Raw genomic sequence first — 20,497 nt, forward strand, 5'->3', positions numbered from 1 at the left:
AGGAGGTGGCAGGTTCAAAGCCGGCCTGGCAAAAAACTGCAAAAAAAAAAAAAAAAAGGTTTTCCTTAGGCCATATATCTCTGTTCTGGAAAGTTGAAAATCTTACTTCTTCCCACAGCAGTCCCATACATGCTGAGTCTCAGTGTGAAAGAGTGAAAGGAAACCTTAAAAATCATCAGGATTCAGGGAGGGAAAAGATGAGGCCCCGAGGGTCGAGCACATTCACATAGTAATAAATCAACGATTGAGTCAGTGTTTGGTCCTTTTAAAGAAATCAACTCTAAACTCAGTTGCAAACCTCTTGCCAACATTTCTTAATACATGACGATTCAGCGTGACTCATTTTTCTTGACATTATGCAAATGAAGGAAACAAGACTGAGTGGCCTTCTGTCCAGAGAGCAGGAAATGAAGCCCGTCTGGGGCTACACGTTCCCTGGGACATGTTGCCTGTCAGAAAGGGGTTCTGGAAGAACCAGGCCTTTGTTCCCTTCTATTTCATGAGTGCTCTCTGCTTCTTGACCGTGGCTGGAGGGGTTAGCATCCTACCCACTTTCCCCAGGAGTGTTAAACCAAAGAGAATCTTAACAGAAGGCATAAGTCTTGCTATTTGTAGAACTGCTGTCAGAAGCTCCCTCCCTCCCAGCCTTGCTTCCCACTGAAGGAAATGTTTGACTTTTCTGAATTAGGTGCTTTGAGCCAGTCAGTCCTTCCCTTAGGAAGCAGAACTACAGCTGCAGTGGAGCCTATATTATACTTGAGTCCAGAGCTTACTGGATTTTATTTCTAAATCTTTTTTGCCCCACAGGCTGACTTCATTCCTGCTGGAGGGCTGGAAAATCTCTGGAATTTCCACAGGGGGTAATTTCCAGGTTAATCTCACTAATGAGGTGAAAGTTATAGAAAATGTCCATGCCCTGGTTTCTTCCAAGTGGACATAACTGTTTTTTTCAGAGGGCCCTGTGACAAGACACATCAGGAATGAAATGACTTATAGGAAGGAGAGCTAAAGGGTCCATTTAGAGATCATTAGACAGATGGGAAAACTGAGGCCCAGAGGAAGTCAGCAGCTCTCTGAGGCCACAGGGCCAGGTCACAGCAGAGCAGGGCCAGAGACTGGGCCTTGTGACTGAGCTGGGGTGCTTTGGGCTGTTCTGGACAACCCTGACTTTCTAGATTCTTTCATACTCATGGAGTCGTCCTCAAACTTCAGTCACCAATTTGTACCACAGGAGAATTTGGGACTTTCACCGAAGTCAAAATTTCAAGAGCTAAAGGATATAGGTCATGAGGCCTGAGAGGCTTTTGAACACACAATCGCCTAAGCCCCTAAGCCCTGAGGAGTCCTTCCCTTTGTGATCAGGGTCTATACTCAACCTAGCCCTCTAAATCAGCAGGAATGCGGGCCACGCCTTGTGCGGGGTGTGGGGTGTTTCCGTAAGCTGGGCTGCAGCAGGTTATCCGTCCCCGTGTCCAAGGCCACTTTTGTGGAAACAGCTCTCATCGCAGCCGGCCACCGGAGACGCCTGCCTCTCTCCCTCACCATCCCTGCCCAGCTCCAGCCCAGTCTGTTGTGTAAGAGCCAAAGGGGACTTGTGATAATGGAGCCACACGCCCAGGCCCAACCCAGACCCAACCCAGACCCGGGGAGCTTGACCCGAGGGGAGCGCAGAACCTGAACCTAACACTCCGAACTCCCCGGCGAGGAGAGGGGGCCGGGCAGCCAAAAGGAAACTCCTGGGTCTTTTATTGAACGCATAAAATAAAAGGTGAAGAGCTCTGGGTAAGGGCAGGACGCATTATTATTTATGGCGTTGGTCTGGAGAGGACGGGAACAGGCAGCTCTTTTCGGCCGGGCGCGTGATTCATTCCCCCGGGAGCCCGGGGCCGAGGCGGGGCGCGCGCGCGGGCGGCCGCACACTCCGCTGGTTTATTTATGGGGCTTTATCAGGGCTGTGCGCGGCGGCGATAAAGTTTATGAACAGAGGTGGCGTCTCCGGCCGGCGGGCTGGGCCCGGCGCTCCTTTCCCACACTGATTAGGATCAGCCAGGGCTTTGGAAGCTGCAGTTAAGGATCTCTGGTGCCCGGAGCCGCGTCTGCCCCTTCCTGCCCCGCCCGCGGCTGGCCGGCTGCTGGACGCGGGGGAGGCCCGGGCAGGGCTGCGACCGGCCTTCCGGGGAGCCGGCACGGGGCGCGGGAGCGGCGCCAAAGCCCCAGGCAGGGAGAGACGAGCAAAATGTCATTCGAATAAAAGTGGGCAGTCCGGGTGGGAAGGGCTGGAACCGGAGCTTTACAGGAATCTGTCTCCTCTGAAGGCGCAGCACAGCCTCCTGCTTTTCCACCAGAGCGGACACTGAGGCAGGCGCTAGGTTTAGGGCGTTTACTTGTTTAATCCTCATGCTGACTCGAAGAAGGAGGTGCCGCCGTTTTACAGGTGGTAAAACTGAGGTGCAGAGAAGGTTAGTGAAAGGCAGAATGGTGGCAGAGCTTGTTTGCCTAACTTCTGTATTTCCCTAACTCCCTAGAACAGAGGGTGGTGGGGGTGCAGCAGACAGGACAGCTAACCCTGACCAGAAAAGTCAGGGTGGGGTTCCTGGAGGAGGTGTCCTTAGGGCTGGGGCTCAAAGAGTAGGTATTTACCAGTTAGACATAGTGGAGATGAAGGCTGTTTCAAACAGAAAAAATACTTCGGGTCCTTTTACCTTCCATTTCTCTAAGGAGGGGAAGGGCAGAAGTGCAGAGCCTTTATCTCTCGTGAAAATGGAATCTCCTTCTCAGTCTACTTCCTTGATCTTGGGGACTCTATGTGCAGTTACTGAAGTCCCACCAGCTCGTAAGTCTTTTTTTTTTTTTTTTTGGCCGGGGCTGGGTTTGAACCCGCCACCTCCGGCATATGGGACCAGCGCCCTACTCCTTGAGCCACAGGCGCCACCCCAGCTTGTAAGTCTTGACAGCAATGTCATCCCCTCCTGAGAGCTTTCCTTGACTGCTCTTAATCTTGTTGCCAAAGATTGAAAGCAACCCTTCCTTTTCTCCTCCCTGTGCCGGCCTACTTGCATTAAAGCGCTGGGGTTGGTCTCTATCAGTAGACCCCCAGCTCCTGGAGGCACTGGTTTGCTCCTTTGCTAGTTCCTACCTGCTTCTGCCCAGACCTGGTTTAACATCCTACACACAGGAGGTTCTTAGTAAGCTGCCTTTGGTGAATAAATGAGGAAGAGTGGGAAAGCTTTTGATCTCATAGGCGGCTCATGTCTCATTGACTGACCCCTTGATGAATTTCATAATCAAGCAAGCTGAAAATAGAGATGTGTGTCCCTACCAGAGAAGATCTAGATCACTCTGCCAAGAGAACAGAAAAACAGAACACTCTCAAGTAACCAGGCAGGCTGAGGCAGAGTAACCCAAGCTGCTGGCCCTTAAAATCTCCCTAGACTAGGAGCAGGATTAGTCCTGGGGCCTGGGCCTAGGCCCATAAACGGAAATTGTGTTGCCCCAGTTATGGGGGAGAGAGCTGGGAGGGCTGGGAGCCAGGCAGGTCATTGCATAATCCATCCTGAATTCAGTGAGGCATTCCACAGGACCCCTGGCCTGGTGAACGTTTGACACCACATAGTACGCTATGACTATAGGCACCGGTCAGGGCCACTGCTCAGGGGGCAGGGCTGTGCATTGTTCTTTGTTGTGTTTTTTTTGTTTGTCTAGAACTTTCACAAACTTTAATTGAAAAAGCAAACATGCACTCATGATTCAAAAATTAAAACGATTCAAAATAATACACAGTGAAAATTCTGCCTCTGATCATCTCCCTCTGATCAGGGTCAGCCACAGCTAAGCGTTTCTTTTCCTAGAAATGCTACATATATGCAGGGACAATATTTTTGTATTTTTTAATGATGACTTTGTGTTCTGAACTTAATGCATTTGCAGGTGCTGGACACATGGCTATGGTTTTTGGTCCCCTGGAAAAGAGTTTAAAGGCTCATTCGTGGTAGGGACCAGAGAACTACTCTGTTACATTCTGAAAGACATTCAGTAATAATAATGATAAATAAAATTCAGAGTAATAAAATCTGAATATTTCACACATACCTGGAAAAAGGCTAGTCTGGGACCAAGGGTAGAGGAAAAATGACTGAAAAAAAGCATGATTGGGCGGCGCCTGTGGCTCAAAGGATTAGGGTGCTGGCCCCATATGCCGGAGGTGGTGGGTTCAAACCCAGCCCTGGCCAAAAACTGCAAAAAAAAAAAAAAAAGAAAGAAAGAAAAAAAAGAAAAAAGCACGATTGCTCACAAATTGGGTAGGAAATGTTAGGCCATTTTAGCAAGTATCAGCTTATTGTCAGGGTGGATCGTAAGGAATTAACTGATAGAGAGATTGGCCAATTATTTGTTAGGTTGAATCTCAGTAAAGTATTTATTAATGTCTTATTTGTTGTTTACTCTGCTGTCCACTACTGGTAGGACAAAGAGTCACACAGCCAAGGTGACTTTTATTTGAATAATGAGGACTGGCCATGATCACGTAGTGGTGAGTAGTCTGCACTGTGAATAATAAGGACCAAAATGCCCTTATCTAATGACAAAGAGTGCTCTCAGTAGACCAGTTGATTGAACTGGTGTGACTCAATCTAAGGAAGAAAAGGATAAGAGGTGACTCACTTATTGAAGTACACAGTACCGTGAGCTGCATTGTCCCAGGTCTCACTGCCTGAGTTCAGTGATCTTCTTAGGGACACTATACCCTAAGGCCTGCCTATGGCAAAGGGTTCCCATCCCTCGGGACATCCTCTGAGTTGTCTCAGGAGTCCCTGTTTCTGCTTGTCACCCCCAGGGACTCTGGAGCGAAAGCTCTGGGGAATATGGGGTGGAAGCAAGTTTTCACTCTTCTTCCCTTTGTGTGACTTTCCAGTCCCTAAGTTCAAGTATTTGCACTCTCATGTCTCATGAGTCCTCAACGAAATGGCCTTTTCAGTTGTCCCTTTCAGTTCTGCTGCTCTTCATAAGCCTCAGATGTGAGTCCACAACATGTTTGGCCGAGGGATACTCAGAATCAACTGCTCTTCTTCTGTAACAGAGAGGACTGTCTTACTGGGTCCCCATGGGCCTGTCCGGTCTCCCTTCCCACAGAACAAGTTCCCCCCATCTCAGGTTCAAACTGGGACCTCCATCCCCTTTAATAATACCTAGCAAGGGTTCAGTTGTTTTGACAAAGATTCTAATCAGTTTCTCTGTAAGGAAGGGCAAACATGAGGCCGTGAGTATAAACGAGCAGGGAAGACTCTAGTGAGTGGAGGGAAGGGTGCAGCTGACGAGGAAAGTTATGCTGGGCTCCCTTAGGAAAAGGCCACAGTCTTTCTTATACAGAAATGGGTCTTAGAGCTTTGCAAGCTTAGCCATTGTATTCCTGTGGTGGACTGGGTGTTCCACCTGAAAATCAAATAGCAGAGGTCTTTCCCCTAATTCATGTAATGTAATTTTTCCATGTAGATTTTTTTCCATACATTTTTCTTCAATCTTAAACCTTTAGCACCTGCAGGCAACAAAACTAATGAAGAAGTAGTAAACAGATATGAATGGGAAAGCTTGGAAACCACCAATCATGCTGAGTTTGTGGCTTTCTTAAAAAGCACACATGTGCTTGTGGTTTTTATACTGCCTGCCCATAATGTAGCCATATTTTCTGCTATTAAAATTGTTCTTAGTTCATGGGATAGAATGAAACAGACCATTATTCCATGGTGTTCCCGGAAGAGCCTCATGTTTCAGGAAGCACACCACGACTTTTAGTTCTCCGCCACCTGAGTACACTTGCGTGCGGCTGTTACAGACTGGAGTATTAGTTTCCTTTCCTTTCCCTGCTCCTTCTGCTGTTCACATCATGGCCCGGACTGGCCCCCAACCTCTGCCAGGCTAAAGATAACCTCTCCATGTGGGCTGTCACCCATGGGCTAAATATATTCTCCGAGGTGAATTGGGGCTGCCCTGCCCAGTGAGTCCAGGTGAGCATTTCAGCCCCATGGCTCTAAGTCATATTGAGAGATAGAAGGAGCTTGGGAAGAGAAGGGAATACAGGGGGAGAGGAGGACGGCTGGGAAGAAAAGACACAGAGAGATATTAAGAGGATGCTGGCCAAGGGGCTTCAGAGGAAGGGGGACACACCATCTATATCACGACTTCAGCGCACGCTGAGTTATTTTGAGGATTTGACTGCTCCCAGCAAAGACTCCTTTTCTGTCAGTTATAAGGTTACTGTAATATAACCCCCAGAGGGAAAAGCCCAGTGCTAATCAGGGCTCAAGAAGTCAGTGGGCTTGATGTACAGAATGGGGTGTTTAATTTTATGATGTGGCTACGGGTTACATGAGAGACTAATAAAAGAACTCCATAAAATGTGGCTTGCAAGAATGGGGTTGCAGCCTTTGCCAGAGGGTCAGCCCTGCTCAGAAGTGGTTTTAGAGCAGGGCTGATGATATCTAGCTGGTGTGCACTGGTATGGCTCCTCTGGTTCTTAAACTGCTGAAAGGCTTTTGTACCAGTCATTACAGAGATATTGCTCTTAGCTTCCCAAGCACTGCCCTGCTGCCCCAGATGCCTATAACCCTCTCTGCGACCTTCCACAATCCAACAACCAAATGTAGAAGGCCTGCAGAGCATGCTCTGTGGCATGTCTTTGGTGTTACATTTCTGAGTGGCTGGTACCCCTGTAAGAGCTGTTGTTAATACTTCAGATAGCAAGTCTTCCTGGGAATTGTTTCTTTCAGATACCTGTGGAACAGATACAGGGACACAGTTGCATAAGGCTCTCCTTTACTAATCCCAGGCCAGTCCCATTGCTCAAAAGAGGCTTTCTTGAGGGGTGTCTGTTACTCTCTGAGTTGCTGCAAGGACACATCCAACCTTTCCCTTGTTGGCTGCCTCAAAAGAGAGTTTTAGTAGGAACAGGAATGACTTCAGAGTTGAAAAATATTTTTGAAAATAAAAGATGCACATTTGCATAAAATTTCCCAACCAGGAATTGCATTTGTTGTGGAATTGTTTTGAAAGAGTCTCACTTTGTCACCTTCAGTACAGTGCTGTGGCATCATAGCTCACAGCAATATCAAACTGTTGGGCTCAAGTGGTTCTCTTGCCTCACCCTCTCGAGTAGCTGGAACTATAGTGCCTGCCACAATGCCTGGCTAGTTTTTCTGTTTTAGTAGAGATGGGGGTCTCACTCTTGCTCAGGCTGGTCTTGAACTCCTGAGCAACCCACCTTCCTTGGCCTCCCAGAGCGCTAGGATTACAGGAGTGAGCCACCATGCCCGGCATGCCATGGAATTTGAGTTGAAGGATACTTAGGGTGCATTTGGCCTCTCTTCATGGTTAACCCTTCCATATCACTCCTGATGAGGGATAGCAGGTCCTTTTAGTTGATGTCCATTGACAGGAAAACTCAGCTCTTTGAAAGAAAGCAACAAGAGTGGAAATCTTAAACAAATCAAAGTGTGAACTCATTTGTTGAGCTGAAATCTTCCTATACAACTCAATTTTGGTGCCTCACTGAATGGAGTTGCAAGTCTAAAGACAGCCCCAGAGCAGGCAGTACCATCTATTAACATGTTCTGTTTTACCAAGTGAGCTGGGAGGTCATGCAACCATTCATTCATTCAACGAATGTTTATCCAGAGACTACTTAGTGCCAGACAATGTGCCTGTGGTGGAGAGTCAGCACTGACATGGAAATGGTCCTGCTCTGAGAGACTGTCCACTCCATCTGGGCCAGGACCAGATGGCTGGGGACACCTGGGGAGTCAGGGGTGGCTGATCTTGGCTTCTGGACCCCATTTAAGGCTGAGGTCCATCCTAGGTGGGGGCTGTCCTAGGTGACTCTGGGCAAGAAGCTTTGTTCCTTAGTTTACTTACAGACTGGTGAGCCCATGGAGAGCACGGAGTTCTCAAGGTGAGCTGTTTGCTTGCAGACATTGCATGGACAGGCCAAAGCTTGTTTCCTGCCTCCCTGCTCCCACCCTCTGAACAAAAACACTTTCGAGAGTCAAATAACGTTTCATTTTGTTTTTCAAATTTTTATTTTATTTTATTATTTATTTTTATTGTTAAATCATAGCTGTGTACATTAGTGCAATCAATGTGCGGGTTTCATATACAATCTGAAATATTCTCATCAAACTGTTCAACGTAGCCTTCATGGCATTTTCTCAGTTACTGTATGTAGGTATTTATATTCTGCCTTTAGTAAGTTTCGCCTGTACCCATTCTAAGATGCACCGTAGATGAGGCCCCACCCATTAACCTCCCTCTACCTAAACCTCCCCCCTCCCTTCCCCTTCCTTGGCCCCTTCCCATAGTCTTGTGCTATAGTTGGGTTATAGTCTTCATGTAAAAGCTATAATTTAGCTTCATAGTAGAGCTGAGTACACTGGATACTTTTTCTTCCATTCCTGAGATACTTTGCTAAGAAGAATATGTTCCAGCTCCATCCATGTAAACATGAAAGAGGTAAAGTCTCCATCTTTCTTTAAGGCTGCATAATATTGCATGGTATACATGTACCACAATTTGCTAGTCCATTCGTGGGTCGATGGACACTTGGGCTTCTTCCATGACTTAGCAATTATGAATTGGGCTGCAATAAACATTCTGGTACAAATATCTTTGTTATATTGTGATTTTTGGTCTTCTGGGTCTAAACCTAGTAAAGGAATTATAGGATCGAATGGCAGGTCTATTTTGAGGTCTCTAAGTATTCTCCAAACATCCTTCCAGAAGGAACGTATTAGTGTGCATTCCCACCAGCAGTGTAGAAGTGTGCCCTTTTCTCCACATCCACGCCAACATCTCTGGTTTTGGGATTTTGTTATGTGGGCTACTCTTACTGGGGTTAGGTGATATCTCAAAGTAGTTTTGATTTGCATTTCTCTGATGATTAAGGATGATGAGCTTTTTTCATGTGTTTGTAGATTGTGCGTCTGTCTTCTTTAGAGAAGTTTCTCTTCAAGTCCCTTGCCCACCCTGAGATGGGGTCACGTGTTCTTTTCTTGCTAATACATTTGAGTTCTCTGTGGATTCTGGTTATTAGACCTTTATCGGAGGTATAACCTGCAAATATTTTCTCCCATTCTGAGGGCTGTCTGCTTGTTTTACTTACAATGTTCTTGGCTGTGCAGAAGCTTTTTAGTTTGATCAGGTCCCAGTAGCGTATTATTGATACTGCTTCAATTGCCTGGAGAGTTGTCCTCATAAAATATTCACCCAGGTCGATTCCTTCAAGAGTTTTCCCTGCACTTTCTTCAAGTATTTTTATAGTTTCATGTCTTAAGTTTAAATCTTTGATCCAGTGAGAGTCTATCTTAGTTAATGGTGAAAGGTGTGGGTCCATTTTCAATCTTCTACAGGTTGCCAGTAAGTTTACCCAACACCATTTGTTAAATAGGGACTTTTTTCCCCACTGGATGTTTTTAATTGGCTTGTCAAAGATCAAATACCGGTAAGTAGCTGCATTCATCTCTTGGTTCTCTATTCTGTTCCAGACATCTACTTCTCTGCTTTTGTGCCAGTACCATGCTGTTTTGATCACTATCGATTTATAGTACAGTCTCAGGTCTGGTAGCATGATTCCTCCCGCTGTGTTTTTATTGCTGAGTAATGTTTTGGCTATTCAAGGTTTTTTCTGATTCCATATAAAATGAAGTATTATTTTTTCAAGATCTTTAAAATATGACAAAGGAGCTTTAATAGTAATTGCATTAAAATTATATATTGCTTTGGGTAGAATGAACATTTTAACAATGTTGATTCTTCCCAGCCATGAGCATGGTATGTTTTTCCATCTGTTAACATCTCTAGCTATTTCTTTTCTTAAAGTTTCATAGTTCTCTTTGTAGAGATCTTTCATGTCCTTTGTTAGGTATACTCCCAAATATTTCATCTTCTTTGGCACTATTGTGAAAGGAATAGAGTCCTTGACTGTTTTTTCAGCTTGGTTATTGTTGGTGTATATAAAGGCTACAGATTAATGGGTGTTGATTTTGTAGCCTGAGACATTGCTGTATTCCTTGATCACTTCTAAAAGTTTTGTAGTAGAATCCCTGGTATTTTCCAGATATACGATCATATCATCTGTAAAGAGTGAAAGTTTGATCTCTTCTGACCCTATGTGGATACCCTTGATCGCCTTTTCTTCCGTAATTGCAATGGCTAAAACTTCCACTACAATGTTAAAGAGCAATGGAGACAATGGGCAACCTTGCCTGGTTCCTGATCTAAGTGGAAATGATTTCAATTTAACTCCATTCAATATGATATTGGCTGTGGGTTTGCTGTAGATGGCCTCTATTAGTTTAAGAAATGCCCCTTCTATACCAATTTTCTTAAGTGTTCTGATCATGAAGGGATGCTGGATATTATCAAAAGCTTTTTCTGCATCACTTGAGAGAATCATATGGTCCTTATTTTTTAGTTTGTTTATATGCTGAATTACATTTATAGATTTACGTATATTGAATCAGCCTTGAGACCCTGGGATAAATCCGACTTGGTCATGGTGTATAATTTTTTTGATGTGTTGTTGGATTCTGTTTGTTAGTATCTTATTGAGTATTTTAGCATCAATATTCATTAGCGATATTGGTCTATAATTTTCTTTTCTTGGGTCTTTCCCTGGTTTGGGGATCAAGGTGATGTTTGCTTCATAGAATGTGCTGGGTAATATTCCTTCTTTTTCTATATTTTGGAAGAGGTTTAGTAGTATAGGTACTAGTTCTTCTTTAAATGTTTGGTAGAATTCTGACGTAAAGCCATCTGGTCCTGGGCTTTTCTTTTTAGGGAGGTTTTGTACAGTTGATGCTATTTCAGAACTTGATATAGGCCTGTTCAACATTTCCACTTCATTCGGGCTAAGTCTTGGTAGGTGGCGTACTTCCAGGTATTGGTCGATTTCTTTCAGATTTTCATATTTCTGAGAGTAGAGTTTCTTGTAGTATTTGTTAAGAATTTTTTTAATTTCTGAGGGGTCTGTTGTTATTTCATCTTTACCATTTCTGATTGATGAAATTAAAGATTTTACTCTTTTTTTCCTGGTTAGGTTGGCAAAGATTTATCTATTTTATTGATCTTTTTAAAAAACCAACTTTTGATCTGTTGTATAATTCTTTTGTTTTCAATTTCATTTAATTCTGCTCTGATTTTGGTTATTTCTTTTCTTCTGCTGGGTTTGGGGTTGGAGTGTTCTTCCTTCTCCAGTTGCTTGAGATGTCCCATTAAGTTATTAACTTACTCTCTTTCCATTTTCTTGAGGAAGGCTGGCAGTGCTATAAATTTCCCTCTTAGGACTGCCTTTGCAGTATCCCAGAGGTTCTGGTAATTCGTGTCTTGATTGTTCCAAAAATTTGGTGATTTCCTTCTTAATCTCGTCTATAACCCATCTATCCTTCAGCATAAGGTTGTTTAGCTTCCATGTTTTTGTATGGGTATGCAGGTTCCTGTTGATATTGAGTTCAACTTTTATTCCATGATGGTCTGAGAAGATGCAAGGAATAATTTCTATTTTTTAAAATTTGCTGAGGTTAGATTTGTGGCCTAGGATGTGGTCGATTTTGGAGTATGTTCCGTGGGCTGATGAGAAGAATGTGTATTCAGTTTTTTTGGGATGAAATGTTCTGTAGATGTCTGTTAAGTCCAGATGTTGAATGGTTGAGTTTAAATCTAAAATTTGTTTGCTTAGCTTCTTTTTGGAGGATCTATCCAGCACTGCTAAAGGGGTGTTAAAATCTCCAACTACTATGGAAGTGGAGGAAATCAAGTTGCTCATGTCTGTTAGAGTTTCTCTTATAAATTGAGGTTCATTCTGGTTGGGTGCATAAATATTAATAATAGAGATCTCATCATATAGAGTATTACCTTTAACAAATATGAAGTGTCCATCCTTATCCTTAATTCGTTTGGTTGGTTTAAAGCCTGTTTCGTCTGCAAACAGGATTGCAATGCCTGCTTTTTTTCTGCTTTCCATTTGCCTGGAATATAGATAACCATCCCTTCACCTTGAGTCTATATTTGTCTTTTAGTGTAAGATGTGATTCTAGTATGCAGCAGATATCTGGCTTGAGTTTTGGTATCCAGTCAGCCAACCTGTGCCTCTTTAGAGGGCAGTTTAAACCATTCACATTAATTGAGAATATTGATAAGCCTTTCGAGAGTCCGGTGGACATTTTTAATCCTTTTGCGATGTGGAAGTTGGAATTTGATCAAAATTTTCTGGGTCGGTTTATTTTGTGGTGGAGGATTACGCTGGTCTTTATGGAGGATTGGTCTGAGAATATCCTGGAGAGCTGGTTTAGTTATGGCAAATTTCTTCAACATGTGAATGTCATTGAAGTATTTAATTTCTCTGTCATAAATGAAACTCAGGTTAGCTGGGTATAGGATCCTGGGTTGAAAGTTATTTTGTTTTAGGAGATTAAAAGTTGATGACCATCCTCTTCTAGCTTGAAAGTTTTCAGCAGAGAGATCTGCAGTTATTCTAATATTCTTCCCCTTGTAGGTAATGGTTTTCTTTCATCTGGCAGCTTTCAGAATTTTCTCCTTCATATTAACTTTAGTGAAATTGATTATGATGTGTCTGGGGGATGTCTTATTCGGGTTGAGTCATGCTGGAGTTCTGAAACTGTCTGCTATCTGAATTTCAGAATCTCTTGGCATGTCTGGAAAGTTCTCCTTCATAATCTCATGGAGAAGAGACTCTGTGCCTTGTGAAGCCACTTTGTCGCTTTCGGGGATCCCTATAAGACGTATATTATTTTTCTTTGAATTATCCCAGAGCTCTCTGAGAGAGTGATCTGTTTTTGCCCTCCATTTCTCATCCTCTTTGAGAGTTTGGGAGCGTTCGAAAGCTTTGTTTTCAATGTCAGAAATCCTTTCTTCTGCTTGCTCCATTCTGTTACTGAGGGATTCTACTGTGTTTCTCAGATCTTTGAGGGCTGCAACTTCTTGTCTCAATGTGTCAAAATCTTTGGTCATTTGGTCTGTGAATTTGTTGAATTCTTGAGATATCTTTTGGGTTACTGCTTGGAGTTCTAGTTCAATCTTATTTGCTATCCAGATTCTGAATTTGATTTCTGACATCTCAGCTATTTGTTTGTGCATGGGATCTTGTGCTGTGTCTGCCCCATTGATCCTTGGGGGAGTTGATCTACTCTGTATATTCATATTACCAGAGTTTTTCTGTTGATTTTGCCACATGATTGTTTTTCACTGTTGCCTCTGGCCGTCCTCAGAGTTGGGGAGGTGTCTCTCCAAGATTAGATCCTGGTGGGATCACTCTATTGTTGCTTGATCTTTGTAGGGAGTGACCTTGTATAGTTCTTCTGGGGCTACTCCAGCCAGGGAGTTCTGGTTGTGGAAGCAGCTGTGGAGTGTGACACACCCGGATCCAGGAACAGGGTGGGAGGTGGTGCGCATGGTACTGGGAGTGCCTGGTGCCCAGTGAGTTTGGCTCTGCGCAGAGGCAGGGAGGGCTCCAGAGGGCACACGGCTACCAGTATCCCTGGCCAAATGAGCGGGCCAGTGTGTAGGCTGGGAGGACACAGGAGGGAGGACGCAGGGTTGCACGGCTCCAGCAGTTCCTGGTCAGGGCATGTGGAGGCCCGGTTGGCATGGGGTCGCTGCATAGATCTTATGGAGGTCCAGGCAGCACCAAGCCCAGGAAGTTGAGGTTGCTATGAGCTGTGACACCACAGCACTCTACCTAGGGCAACAGCTCGAGCCTCCAGTGTGCCAAAACTGTCTCACTCTGCCCCTAAGGGTTAAGGCTTTAAGGCAGCTCAGTCCCCGCCTTTAGGCTGTTCAGTCACTAGGTTGCTAGGTCCCGCCCGATCCTTGTTCTGGATCTCTGAGGGCGGAGCTTGCTGGGGCAGTTCTCTCACACAATGGCTCCCTGCAGCCCAGCTCAGTGGCTCTGTCTGGGGCCCCAGAGAATACCCAAAGTTCTCCACACTCCTGCTCAAGCTCTCCCCAAGGCAGTTCAACTGAATGCCAAGTCCAAAAACACTGAAACAGTTCACAGGTAAGGCCTTTCTGGTTTGCAGTCTCACTGCTGCTTGTACTTATGGTTGCTGGTGTGATTAGGTCGATCGAACACACACAACCACTTGCCAGTTTCCCACTGTTTTTGTCCTCCGCTTGGGGTCCAGAAGTCCCTTGCTGACTCCCTGTATCCTCAAAGGGATGATTATAGGTAGATCCCACCAGCCAGAGATGTCTGGAGTCTTATCTCCCCAGACTCACCGTGCCCAGTTGCAGGGAAGCTGTTACTTGGCCGCCATCTTTAATCTCCACCCAAATAACGTTTCATAATGCATTTTACGGAATTAACAATTGAATAAACTCTTTTGTCTTTCATAAGTAAGAAATATTAGATAATTTAGGTAAGAAAAAGGAAGACAATATTATTTACAAAATGCATCATCTACAGCTAACAATTTGGTGTTTGTGCAAACATGTTTTTGGGTATAATTTAATATATTTATGGATATAAGTGATACATAGACATATACACACATATGTATGTACCTTGGACTCTGCTTTTCTCACCCCAGTTCTTTTCCTAATGAGCACAATTTAAAGTAAAGTAAATCCAGTTCTTCAAGGATATCTAATTAATGTATGTGACTTCGAGGGGCTTACTCAAAGAAATCAGTGAAGAACGAAGAGTTAAATTGTCTCAGGAGCAAAAGAGGCATTTGCCAGGGGCAGCAGATCCAGATTGAGTGTGTCCTTCATATCAGGAGAATAGGGGTGAGCTACAGATACTGTCAGATGCTGCCCGGGCTGCCGTCTGCTCCCATCTCTGACCTGGATCTTCTCCTGATGAGCTGACTCTGGGGCTGATAGAAGGGGGACCTGGAGGAGAGAGGGCAGGCTTGGCTCTGGTGAAGACCTGGTGAGGACAGCTGGGCAGGGCTTTCTCCCGTATGAGCCAGTGGGTGGACAGCTCCAGGGTGAAGTTGCTGGAGAAGCTGAACTCGGGGAAGTAGCAGGGCTGAGAGGCTTCCTTCCTCCTGTGCCTTGATTGGGATTGAACCCCTGTCTGCAGCTACACTGATGGCCCACAGGGGCCATCCTTTCCATCACTTGCAGGACTGTGGTCCCTTCAGGATCCCCTCAGAAGCTGCCCCTGACCTTTAAGAACAGATACAAGAAGACAACTTTGCACCAATGAGACCTCAGTAGGCAGAGAAAGAAAGAGAGAGAGAGAGAAGAATCTACCAAAAAGCCCCTTGAATAACATGCTGGAATAGGCAATCTGAGCAGAAGTAACAAAGAGGACATTCCAACGTGTACCAAAACAAACAAACAAAAGCAAAAAGCCCCAAAGACTTCCTGGAGCTTGAACTGAAATACACGCAAGATAAAGTGGCCCTAGAAGATCAAATACAAGAGTATCCCCAACATAGAACAAAAATACAAAGAGATGGAAATCAGGAGGGTACAAAAGGGACCAGGAGGCTGGATTCAGGAGACCTAATAGGAGTTGCAGGAGAAGGAGAAAAAAGAGCAGATGAAGGAGAGAGAATAATTAAAGAAATGATAGATGATAATAGGCAGGTATAGATTTGAGTGAGAAAGACTCGCGTCTGAGATTTCAAAAGAACTCATGGGATCTCCGGAAGCCACATATGTAAACCCATCCAGATTAAATTCTTGAGCAGCAGGTATAAAAAGAACCTTTTAGACTCTTCAATAGAAAGAGAAAAACATTAATTACAAAGAAATAGGTAGCTTCTCTCCTACAACCATGGGGACTTGAAGAGAGGGGATTGATGTCCACAAAGCACCAGTCAAAATACGTTTAGCTAGTCAGGGTTTAAAAAAAAAAACGTATCCTCCACGTATCCCATTTGAGAAAAATACTCTAAGAGATAATCTTAGAACTGAAATAGATAACTCAAGACAGGACATGAAGAAGAAAGAGGTGGTGGGCAAAGGTGCCTCTCTCTTCCTCAACTTTCTTTCTCTCTCATGCAGTTGGGACGAAAGCCTCAGATAAACCCAAGAGAAGCTTGGAGCTGGAGTTCTGCATTAGGTGGGTCTGGCCTTTTCACTTTCCATTCCTGCCTTGACCAGTGGTTGCCTCGTAGTTGCATGGAGGTTGCCCTAAGAAAGGAAGGAGGCCTTCAGTTTAAGGATTTTTGGAAAGGGACCCAGCCATGGGCTGTCTGCAGCCAACATTAGCAGCTGGAGGGGAAAATGCGGTAAGGCAGGTTGGCACACTCAGCTTCCTCCACCACGTATGGCATAGTGCTGTTTATGTGAAATTAGGTATGTGTGTATGTATTTGTTGTGGCGTGCTAGAAATGTTTAACAATAGCTCTCTGGGTGGGGAGGGGGAGAACAGTTCTGATGTGTCGCTTTTGCTGATTTTTGTGGTATAAATATTCCTATCAGGGCTGATATCAAATTACCACTGTGATGTCACTGAACGCAAAGCTGGGGCTGATGCAGCTGCATGCAGCTGCTGTCCTGTACATATAGAGCAACTCCAGCCCACCTCTGGATGTGCGTAAGAAAGTTAAGGGGAAATGTGGGGAAGGAGAGAAGGATGAGGAGCAATAGTTACAGCAACTGGGTGTCCCGTGCAGTAGGAGTGCTCTGAGTTGTTTTTTTTATCCCTTTATTTGGCTAATTTTTTGGTGGGGAGGATATGTGTCCATTTTCTAATTTTCATCCTGGTAGTCCCCACCCCTGGCCCTGCTCCACCAGAAGATGGTGTTCTTTGCAGGTAATCATCCAAGAGGAATCTCAAATACTTGTTCCTACTAAAGTCTATGTGACTATCAACATAAGGAGCTGCTTCTTGGTAGGTGGTGACAAGAACCATTGTGATAGTGTTATCTGCACGTATTAGGGAATGCCCATTGTTATGCAAGGGGCCAGCCAGTAAGTGTTTTTGGCTTTGTGGGACATACGGTCTCTGTTGCAACTATTAATCTCCTGCAGGATGCTGTTCGCTGACCCCTGTTGTGTATGATATCATCGTATCATAAGCCTCTGCTTAAGTGTTGATTATGGTTGTTTCAAAGGGCCCAGAGGAAGAAATATCTTAGCTCTAGAAATTCACGCAACCAACTCAGTGGAGAGATTTAGGCCTTAGGGGAGATTTTGTGGTTCAGCTGACTTTGACGGAGTAGCCTTATGAGGAATTTTTTAAAAACTTCTTTTTATCCAGGGTTGAATAAAGTGAGAAAAAGAGAATTAAAAAAAAAACAACCCCCCTAATTCCTCCTAAAATCTCAAACCCAATTCTAACAAACGTCTTTATATATTAGATCTTGTTGATTCAGAATTAAAAAATAAATGCCTGGGAAGGAGGCAGGCACTCACCTTACATTATCCTTAAGGAAAGGTATAGCCAGTAGGGAGGATTGGTGTTGCATGCCTGTAATTCCAGCGGAGGCAAGAGGATTGCTTGAGGCCAGGAGTCTGAGACCAGTTTGGGCAAAGTAGCGAAACCCTGTCTCTCCAAAAAATTTAAAAAAAATTAGCTGGGCCTGGTGGTAAATATCTGGAATCCCAACCACCCAGTAGGCTGAGGCAGGAGAATTGCTTGAGCCCAGGAGTTCAGGGATATAATAATTAAGATCACGCCAGTGCACTCCAGCGTGGTGGGCAGCAGAGAAAGACCCTATCTCAAAAAAAAAAAAAAAAAAAAGATATAGTGAATAGATTGACAGAGTAAAATAAGTCAGTCAGGAAGGAACCTATATGTACCTAAGAAACTAAACTCTTTTGCTTTCTAGTGAATGAAATATTTTAGCATTAATATGAAATTCACAATTTTCTTTTCTTAAAAAGGATCATGGCTGGGCATGGCAGCGCAAGCCTACAGTCCCAGCTATTCAGGTGGCTGAAGCAGGAGGACGGTTTGAGCCCAGCAGTGTGAGGCTGTGGGGTGCTATGATCATGCTAGAGAAAAACCACTGCCCTCCAGCCTGGGCAACGTCGTGAAACCTCATCTCTGTTAAAAAAGAATGGATCACATAGAACCTTTTTCAGTAACACTTGGTGAGCACTTTCAGCATGTTGGTGTAGATACTAAAGCTACAGTTCAAATATTTCTAGGGAAAGTCTCTTCTCCTGGCTTCAAGTTTTCTATTTTTAAATGAGCAGTTTAGATTTCTTGAATAATGCTACGGTTTGATAAATTTTATGTTTTGGAAATTTAATCCCAAAATCCATATGTTGATTCAAAGTGGGACCTTTGAGAGGTAATTAGAATAGATGAGGTTGTCACAATGGGACTGGTGGCTTTATAAGAAAGGGAAGAGAGACATGAACTGACAGATGCCATGTCATACCCTCTACAGGCAGTCCTTGAGTTACAAACATCTGACTTACATACACTTTGTACTTGTAAATGAAGGCTATTATAGAAAGTCCTTGAGCTACAAACATCTGACTGATGTTCAACTTGCACTTACAAACGGAGGCTATGACAGGTAATAGGTAAATTAACTGTTCCAACTTACACACAAATTCAATTTAAGAGCAAACCTACAGAATCCATCTCTTGTAACTTGGGGACTGCCATGTTATGACATACAAGAAGGCCCGCACTGGAGGGCCTCACCATGTTCTTGGACCTCCCAGCCTTCAGAACTATAAGAAATAAATTTCTTTTCATTATAACTTACCCAGTCTTAGGTATTCAGTTATAACAATGGAAAAAGGACCAAGACAGACAACCTGATGAATTGTTGTGAATATGTATTGGTATAGATTTCTAAATTTCACTAAAAATATTAAGCCCATTTAGTAAACAAATGCCTTTTGACCACTTTTGACCTAGTAATTATACGAAGCTGCCTGCTTAAGGGGAAGATTTCATTTTGGCTTTTAATTGTCTTAAAACATATATGTTTATACATAAATCTGTGTGTGTGTTTAAATTTTGGTGGCGAGTTATTTGCTAATAGAAAGTTCTTGCCTAATCATTATCTACAATATTTTGCTTATAAAACCCTTTCAGGGGCAGTGCCTATGCTCAGTGGGCAGGGCACTGGCCACCTACACCTAGGCTTGTGGGTTCGAACTTGGCTCAGGCCAGCTAGACAACAGTGACATCTGCAAGAAAAAAATAGCCAGGTGTTGTTGTGGGTGCCTATAGTCCCAGCTACTCAGGAGGCTGAGGCAAGAGAATTGTTTACGCCCAAGAGCTGGAGGTTGCCATGAGCTGTGATGCATCAGTACTCTACCCAGGGTGACATAGTGACATAGTGAGACTCTGTGTCAAAAAAAAAAAAAAACCCACAAACCTTTCAGACTATAAGAAAATCTCCACTAATAGCTATCTTATTCCTTTCTGCTGTATTCATTAAAGTAATATCTTGCTGACTTTGCCCTAGTGATCAGGAAGCTCAGAGAGGATTTTAGTGTCCAGACAAACCCACCCTGGATGGGTTGCAGTTGTCTTTCAGTAACTCTTAGTCTTTTCTGGTTTACAGATTTCTATGGGCATTCGAGGGAAGCAAAGAGGAATCTACCAGGGATATTCATACATATGTGGAGTGGATTATGATCATTCTTTCTGCAGACCTTCAGCTACCACATTTTATATTTTATTTGTGTTATGATCTGGTAGCCCCCAAATGCTGATGCACATGGTGGTATAAAGACAGAATAGAAGTAGACAGGATTGGGAGCGTTCATTTGTGTTTTGATGCAAAGAGGAAGAGATAGTCAATGCTTTTGAGGAGTACCCTTCTCCAGGGATGTATCCCCACTTACTCTTGGATTAGGGGAAATGCACAAGACTGAATCGAAGCTTTGGTTTTATGGCTAGTTCGTTCTGGATGGAAACATATCCTGTTACTTCAGTCAGCTTCCATTTGCTTAGCTGTAAACTGAGAATACTACACAGGGTGGCCAGAGAGGAAGTGAGAGACTGCATATGGACGTGCTGGCCACATGGTACAGTCAGGGAGATTCTGTAACACTGGTTATCTCAGGATGGTGGAATTATAAGTAATTCAGATCCACCACCATCAGCACTCAGATGGAACCATAACCAAGGTTTGGACACACAGAGGGCAGGGCCCTCACCTTCCTGGTACTGCAAATGCTACTTGCTGTGTGGTCTAACTCCATTTGATTTTTGTTGTTGCTCCAGAAAAAGAGAGAAACATTGAGGGAGGCTCTGACATGCCTCAAAGTGAGCACATAGAAACTGGTGACAATGGGGCCATGGTAAGTGTCTTTGGGACACCCGTAAGAAATACCTGTACCTAGCACAGACCCTCGCCTCCCTATCTTCCAGACATGGTTTGCCTCTCCTGTCAGCTGCAAGTACAAATTCAAGCACAAGCCCCTCTGTGGGCTGTTCCCTAAATCATGCTCTTTCCTCTCCTCTAGGCCATGGGATGCTTGTCCATCAGATTCCAGTAGCATTTGCTGCTTATTCTGTTCATTTGCTACTAAAGTCAAGTCGTTCAGTATTTAGCTGTCTACT

General features: G+C 44.1%; 1 long non-coding RNA gene across 1 annotated transcript; it reads left to right on the forward strand.

Moving 5' to 3' along the window:
• Positions 1-1,516: 1,516 nt before the first annotated feature.
• LOC128567297 (uncharacterized) lies at positions 1,517-17,944 on the forward strand. Its single transcript, XR_008374860.1, has 3 exons — positions 1,517-1,782; positions 16,018-16,075; positions 17,845-17,944. It is a non-coding gene; the product is annotated as an uncharacterized LOC128567297 (long non-coding RNA).
• The last annotated feature ends 2,553 nt before the right edge of the window (positions 17,945-20,497 follow it).

The sequence above is a fragment of the Nycticebus coucang genome, chromosome 16 (assembly GCF_027406575.1).
Source record: "Nycticebus coucang isolate mNycCou1 chromosome 16, mNycCou1.pri, whole genome shotgun sequence".
Classification (NCBI taxonomy): Eukaryota; Metazoa; Chordata; class Mammalia; order Primates; family Lorisidae; genus Nycticebus; species Nycticebus coucang.